Source organism: Nestor notabilis, unplaced genomic scaffold (assembly GCF_000696875.1).
Source record: "Nestor notabilis isolate BGI_N333 unplaced genomic scaffold, ASM69687v1 scaffold7216, whole genome shotgun sequence".
NCBI lineage: Eukaryota > Metazoa > Chordata > Aves > Psittaciformes > Psittacidae > Nestor > Nestor notabilis.
In genome coordinates this window covers 26187-34533 of record NW_009933245.1, presented here as the reverse complement: position 1 = coordinate 34533, position 8347 = coordinate 26187, and positions in this window count along the sequence as shown.

Sequence of the window (8347 nt, the reverse complement as noted above, 5' to 3'; positions counted from 1 at the left end):
AGTGTAGAAGGAGCTGAGCCCCATAGCGATACAAGTTCAGAAGTGGCTGAACACTCTGTATTGCAGGAAAGGAAATAAAGGGGAATGAGGGCATGAATAGACTTGTGTGTCATGATCTTGAGTGGCTCTGTTGCCTGCAGTGGCAGGAGAAAGGGGATGCTGTGGCTGCAGACAGTCCCTTTTTGTGCCGGCTGAGGTTTCCTGTGGAGGAACCTGTGCTGGCCGTGGCAGGAGGTAGGACAGCTCTCTGCTGCTTCTGCAGGTCAGGAACAGCAAAGCAACACATTGAAAAGCTAACTGTTGGTAAATTGGTCCAGTGATTAAGTACAAACATTGTTCACAAACTGTGCTGGGTTTAGAGTCTATTTTTTTCTAGCTTCAGGTTATGGCCATTTGATCTTTGATGCATTTGACTGCTGGATACCTGAGATCTACTCAAATTCTTTTTCCTCAGCAAGGAATTTTTAGGAGCTGTCCAAGTAACCCCTCAGACCTGATGGGATAAATAGCTTGAGTCCCTGCAATTGCTTGTTAAATGTGCTGTCAAAACCCCCAATTATTCTTGGGAATTTCTTGGAATCATTTCTAAGTTTTCAAAGGTTTTTTGAGTGACAGATGCAGCATTTCCATCACAGATGGGTAAGTCTTAAATGTAGAGAAAATCTAAGCTCCCTGCTTCTATCAATACTCTTTAACTATGCACCTAATGACTACATTTGTCCAGGGCCCCAGTGCTGTACTAAGAACTCACACTGAACTGATTATCTGCAAATCTGTCCTGCTGAAGATGTTTGTTTACTGTAGAGAGCCAGGGGATGATTTATCCCACTGCTGCCTCAAAATGCAAACACTTTTTCTAGGTGGCTCTGCTCAAATATGCAAGATGCCATTCCCCTCAGCCAGAGAGACAGGCTCTGTAGCCCAGCTAATAGTCTGCAGTGACTTGCTCATGTCTTACCATGCGAAGACAAGGAGGCTGAGTTTTCCAGGTATGACATATCCCACACTTGGTCTATGGACACAGGAAAGAATTTAAATAGACTCCTAAGTGCCAGGGGAACAGAGGGAGACACAATGCAGCAACTGGCACCACTCTCACTTGACTCCCCACATTGGCTTTGTTATCAGGACTAGATGCCCTTGTCAAATCTCCTCTCCCTTGAAGAAAAGAAAAGGAGAAAAGTTGACAACAATACATCCCTGAGGCTGCACACCCAGAGCTAATCTCTACAGCTCACCCCAAGGCTGTGCAGAACCGCCTGAGGAACACTGGTTTATGAAAGCAAAATAGCCAGCATGTACTTTATTTATATTAGCAGCAAGACCTGGAGGAACAGTGCTTGGGGGAGGGTAATGCTCTCTCTGTGGGTTCTTCTATCATAATATGCATAACTGAATGGATATTTAGTCTTTCAGGTCTCTGTTGATGCTGCAATTTTGCATCATGCTAAGGTGGCTTGCCCATAACTTGCAGATATTAGAGGTGCAGCGTGTTGAATCCTGGTGGTCATAATGCCTAACGTCCTAGGGATATCATATGAATAATCATAGAATCCCAGACTGGTTTGGGTTGGAAGGGACCTTAAAGCTCATCCAGTTCCAACCCCTTACCACAGGCAGGGACCCCTTCCACTAGAGCAGGTTGCTCCAAGCCCCTGTGTCCAACGTGGCCTTGAACACTGCCAGGGATGGGGCAGCCACAGCTTCTTTGGGCACCCTGTGCCAGTGCCTCAGCACCCTCACAGGGGAGAACTTCTTCCTAATGTCTCATCTAAATCTCCCCTCTGTCAGGTTAAAGCCATTTTCCCTTGTCCTGGCACTGCAGGCCATTATCAAAAGCCCCTCTCCAGATTTCTTACCAGCCCCTTTAGGCACTGGAAGCTGCTCTAAGGTCTCCCCTTAAGGAGCCTTCTCTCCAGGCTGAACCAGCCCAGCTCTCTCAGCCTGTCTCCAGAGCAGAGCTGCTCCAGCCCTCACAGCATCTCTGTGGCCTCCTCTGGACTCTCTCAAGCAGGTCCACATTTTTCTTGTTTTGTTGCCCCCAGAGCTGGATGCAGGACTGCAGAGGGGGTCTCACTAGAGCACAGTAGATGGGGAGAATCCCCTCCCTCAACCTGCTGATCACAGTCTGGGGATGCAGCCCAGGACACAGTTGGTTTCTGGGCTCAAGCACACACTGGTGGGTCATGAGGAGCTTCTCATCACCCAACACCCCCAAGTACTCCTTCTCAGGGCTGCTTTACATAAAGTGCAAGACATCTTGATAAAAGATGCCCATTTTGGTCATAATATAGATCGGGAATATTGGCTTTCTGGGCTGCAAGCACGCATTGGCAGGTCATGTTGAGCTTCACATCAACAAACTCCCCCAAGCCTTTCTTCTTAGGGCTTCTCTCAATCCAGTCTCTGCCCAGCCTGTACTTGTGCTTGGGATTGCTCTGGTGTATGTGCAGGACCTTGTACTTTGCCTTGTTGAACTCCATGAGGTTTGCACATTCCCACCTCTCCAGCCTATCCAAGTTCCTCTAGATCCTGTCCTTTCCCTCCAACATGTTGACTGCTGCTTGACAATGACACCACACAGCTTGGTGTCATTGGCAAACTTGCTGAGGGTGAACTTGATCCCACTGTCCATGTTGCTGACAAAGATGTTGAACAGCTGGGGCTGGAGGCACTTCTTATGTGTCACAGCAGAATTACATGAACTGTAGTCAGCAAAACCAGCATGGTTGATAATTTTGCTGTTACATGTCACCATGCTATATGGACATACAGGAGAGCTTTCTTGCAGTGAACGTACCTTGGAGGAGTAGGGAACCTCTGTGCTTAAGCATCATAGGATGTAGACTAGAGACATGAAGATACAGGAGGAAGTACATTTAGGAAGGGTTCACACCATTAATTTTAAGTGTCTCTTAAGTGAGAGAAGGAGCAATTTATTTCTGGGGGTGACAGCACACTGGGGTGGTGACAGAGTGTATGCAGTGGTAGGGCTGGAAGGTGTGTGAGTTGCCTTGGGTCTAAGACAGCTGCCAATCTTCTGGGGAGTTAGCTGACAAAAGTGACCCCAAAGATTTAAAACCAGCATACAAATGAGAGTGAATTAAGAGACATAGTGCATATTTGCTCTAGTCATATTACTTAAACTCAAGGTTACAGCAATGTAAAGAACCAAAGCACTGAGGCATTTAAAGAAAAGCAATTCTTTAACAGCCTTTCTACCAGCATGAGAAGCTCGGGCAATAAACAAGAGGAATTACACATTCCCATTTGTGGAAAGAAATTGGGTATCATTAGGAGTAATAAGGTTGGAAGGCCAAGGTAGCTGGAGTGCCCAGATACTGGCTGTAGCCTCTGCAGGAACATTAAATTGGGCAGTAGGGGTGTGTGTGTATTTTGGTTGCTAGCAGTAGGCTGGGAGGAGCTTTTTGCATCAAAGATGCCATTAATACCCCAGAGTGGTTTGTTTCTAAAAGGCTAAGAGCTCTTACATGGTGATGGTCACAGGGCTACATGCAGAAGGGCTGGGAGGCAGTGGTTGAATGGAGTGGAAAGAATGAAGGCAAAAGACCTTTGTAGGTCACCAAGAGCATCCTCATATAATCTAAGTGAGATGAGCAGAGGGAATAAGCAGAGGATATAAGCAGGAAATAAGTCAAGTTTTGGAGCACGTGTACATTCTGCCACTCACACCATAATCTTAGACTTTCTAAAAAAAGGGAGGTAGTTTTCTAAGAACAAAAGAAAAATCTGTTTTACATACTATTAAGAAAAGCCTGTATTAGATATCATTCTGTTGGATAAGGCCACTTGGTTACTTCAGAAGTAAGTAAAAAGCATTGCTGAAATGTGAGTGATCAAACCCAATTCCATTTCCCTATCCTAACTGAAAGACAGGTATGTCCAGGAATCTCTCTCCCTTGCTTCCTCTCTGGAAAGGATAGTCCTCAAAAGAAAATCATAATGAGAAAAATTGAAACACCAGAATACAAACAATAGTAGAAAACTCTTCAAGAAATGTTTCAAACCCCTGCAATTCAGTAATCGGGGAAAAACAGGCTACAGCCTGCTGCAGATTAAAAGAGCAACAATTGTATGTGAAACCAAATACATATATACATGTTTATGGACATTCCCATATAGCAAATTGGAACTGAGGATCTTAAATTTAATAGAAAATTGATGAAGGAGGTTAAAGACAGTGCTAAGCAGCCTAAACCTCTTTGTTTTAAAGGGATTCCTTAAATGCCCGAGGAGCAGATGAAACCTTAGCATTGGCACATGAAGAGTCATAGGTAAGGATGATAAAATTACCAGTCTTAATACTAAATAACTAGAATTTTTCTTATGATGGTGCTGTTGGAGTCATGATAGTTTAAAGATACAGGTAAAGCAGATTTTGCAGGAAGTGATAAAATCTTTTATTAGACTTGCTATCAGCATGATCTAAACCATCCGTTAGTCCAAGTCAAATAAAGATATTACCTCTCCCTGGAAGCTTTGCCTCAGAATTGTTCAGTAATTGTTTGTTCTGTGGTAAGAAAGCAGCAGAATGATGGTTTCATGTCTCAGTGTAGTAAAAACCACTTGGTCTTCTGTTCTTAATTAGGGAGGATGTTAAACAGCAGCTACTGAAGTTAAACGTTTTAAAATCTCAGGACTATGGTGCTTGTATCCAGAAGCATCGAAAGGCTTGCCTCAGGAGTTTTATGAACTGCTCACACTGATTTCTAGCAAGTCTCGGAGCATGAGGACTGAGGGATGCCAGAGCTAATATTATGCCACCATGTAAAAGGGTAAATTGAATGACCCAGCATATTATAGACCAATTAATCTAGCAACTCTCTGGAGGAGACGTCATGTAAAAATAGAAGAGGATCAGTAAGTAATTTTTAATTCATTAAAAATAATAGCAGAAGTATTGCTGTAGGTTTATGAATCAGTTTGCTCAGTTTAATGATGTCAACTCTGTAGATTTTGATTTCTGCAAAACAATTGAAACCTGCCTTCTTGCTGCAAATATCGGCAGTCTCCAAATGTCATAGTGGGCCCTTACTAGGTGGATCATGTGCCAGTTAATCCACTAAATTGCAAAATGTAACTGTGAATGGAAAACTGCTATCCAAAGGAGGGTATGTCTGTCAGCTCTCCACAAGAACTCATTCCAAGACCGGTTTAACACTTTAGCAGTTTAAGGTTCAGAAAAGAGAGTGACTAGATGATGTGCAAGCCTGGAAACATACCCTGAAGAGAGTAAATCTGCAGAGCAAGTGACATTTTAATCAGAAGGGTCCAATCATTCACTGTACAGACAGCTACAACTGCTATGAAACTTTTTCTTAAAAGAGAGATTAAAGGTGTTGCATTTTGTTTTGGTTTTAATTTTATTTTATTTTTATTAGGGTGTGCCTAGTTTATCCAAGGTTAAAAAGAGAGGTCTTTATTGTATATGTCTATCTAGAGGAGAAGATGATGCTGGTAAAAGCCAGCTCTGTAATGCAGCTGAAGAGTAAGAACATAGAGTAATAACAGAGATGGGAGAGATACTCAGGATGGTTATGAATATATATAAATGCATGCTTTTTCCCCCGTTTATTTATCTGTTTTATTAAACAGAGAAATACTCACCCATGTAGACATGGTCATGTTGGGGGTCATTACTCCACTTGGACTTCTAACCCTGTTCAGTTACCTTTCCGTGGACTCAGCCCAAGTGCAGCAAAGCTGTAAGTTTGCTGCAGATGATGCTGGGTGAGGTTACCCGTGCCATGCAGACACCACTGCCTTCCTGGCCTTAAATATCTTAGAAGAGAGAAATGTCTCACTGGTTTAAGTGAGCAGAGGCTTCAGCCTGAAAAGTTGAGTGAGCTCTATTGGGAAAACAGTGGGAATCTGCTGAAGACTTGGGTTTAAGGGCAGTTGAGGGTGTCCATGCAGTGAAGTTGCTCTTCTGACAAAGCAGTTCTTTTGTAGTGCTGTTTACTCTGACAGAATCCCATTAATTGGTTTTTTTCCTCCTCCAGAATTTTAATGTTTCTGTACAGATTTAATTTTGCCATTATAGGAAAGTGGTTCTTTCTTATGAACACAAGTGCTCAGCCTGGAAATCTCAAACCACCTTTACAATCTCCATCCCTGCAATGAAAGTCTCTGGATGGCAAAAACTGCAGAACACCCCTCTAGCTTTTATGAAATCAACCCTTAGGAAAAACTCACTCAAAAGAAAAAAAAGGCAGTTGGAAAAGAATGATTTTATTTTGAAGTACTTTGTGTTTTGCTATGTATTAAATTATAGTTTGCTCTAATCTATTTGCAAACAGAGTCTAAAACGAGATAATACCATGCAAAGAGTGCAGTGACCCAGTACATTTACTATTACCATATACTTGTAGAAGCCAAATGAAATAAGAATGCTTTCATGTCCATGTAAATAAATATGTATTTTAATAACAGTTAATGTCAGTTCATAAAGCGAAGCACGCTAGGAGAGTTCTTTAAGAGAAGATTACACTCTGGGTACAAAATCCTTTCCTAGAAAGTGATTGAAAAGAAATATGAATTCACAAAATATCATCTCCAATGCAGAAAAATCTCAGTTCTATTTTGTTCTTTCTCCCTTAGGAAAGTGGAAAGGCATTATTAAGGCATATCAATCAATTTTGGTATCACCTTTATTGCCTAATATTATCACTGAGTACATACTTGAAGATCTTTCCGCATATTGTTTACATAGTACCTCTTACCAGTCCCTGCTTCCTCCATGTAAAAGTTATCACAAGAAATGTGCATGTCTTGAATAATGCATGTGCACAAGGTGCTCAGTGATGCTTTGACATTATCCACCACTGTCAGAATCTGCGAGAAATGTAAAGAGGAAGTCCCTTTTGCTTGGGTAACATAACTCTGTAATGTTAGTCATAGTCAGTACTCCTCATGGGCTTTGCCTTCAAAATGTACAAGTATCTTTTGGGAGAAATGTGCCATGTAGTGGTGCACAAAGAATAAACTATAAGTGTAACTAGAGATTAAAAAACCTGCACTTTACACAGATCTGCTGTCGGTCTCTGATTTTGGCCAGAGTTCAGTACTGGCTGGATCTTGGGTTTCATCTCCACTCACCACAGGCACAGAGTCAAGTTTAAGCTATGAGTGGTTGTCCCAGAATCATCTTAGGCTCTTACCCTTACTGCTTACTTAGTCTGAAATAGTGTATGGTGAATCAATGCTGCCACACAGGAAGGTGGGACTGCAGGGAAACGGATGTATCTTCACAGATAAGTGAGGAGAGTAGTGAGGCACTGGCACAGATTGCCCAGAGAAGCTGTGGCTGCCCCATCCCTGGCAGTGTTCAAGGCCACGTTGGACACAGGGGCTTGGAGCAACCTGCTCTGGTGGAAGGTGTCCCTGCCCATGGCAGGAAGGTTGGAACTGGATGATCTTAATGTAATTTTAAACCCAAACTATTCTATGAATCTATAATTCTATGTAGACTTCTTCAATGTTTTTTGTTGTTGTTGCTAATCAGAACCGGTTTTCCAATTTCCATTCTGAATTTGTTCTTGATTCACTCATCATGCCTATTTGATTTTGTATCAGTATTAATTTAAACAGTTATTCTCTCCTTGGTATGTGCTTTCAAATCCATTTATAAATAGTCATGATAATGGTGATGTCACCACGAAAACTGTATGTTTGAAAAATGGAACTGGGACAGCCCACATCTTCTGGCAATGAATAGTAACTGTTGACTGACTGTGACTGCGACTGCTTCTGGAATGTACATTTTTTGGCTGGTACTGCTGAAACATTCAAACCATCTCATAACAGATCTCTTACAAGTTCTAAGTGAGAAGATGATATAAATGGGGCCAGAATTAGCATTTCAGAGACCTGGGCTCTCTTAGTATATGCAGTGTAGTATCTGCATTAGCATTTTTGAGCAGAACTAGAGTGTGTATTGACATGCGTTTCCTGACCATCCCTCCTCATTCTACTTTTGCTTCCCACTATGGAGAAGTCTTGGACCACATGGGTTTTTCAGGGCAAACTGGAGACGTGCACTGTATGCATTCTGTCTGTGAATGTAAGTTTGCCTCTATGGGACCAGACTAGAAATGAATACATAGCAGGGACTTATCCATGTGGGTGTTGTGAATCGCACACAAGTATCACGGACCTCTGGCTTCCACGCATCCCTCCACTCCTCCTGGGCTGTGCTACCTGATAAACCTTAGATGTCCTGCATGAACACAGCCAGTGATTCCAGGTATCCGTGCCCATGTTTGACAGCTGTAAGACAGAACTAACTAGTGTTTTTTCTTGAGATCATTAGAATTATCAGTGGCTT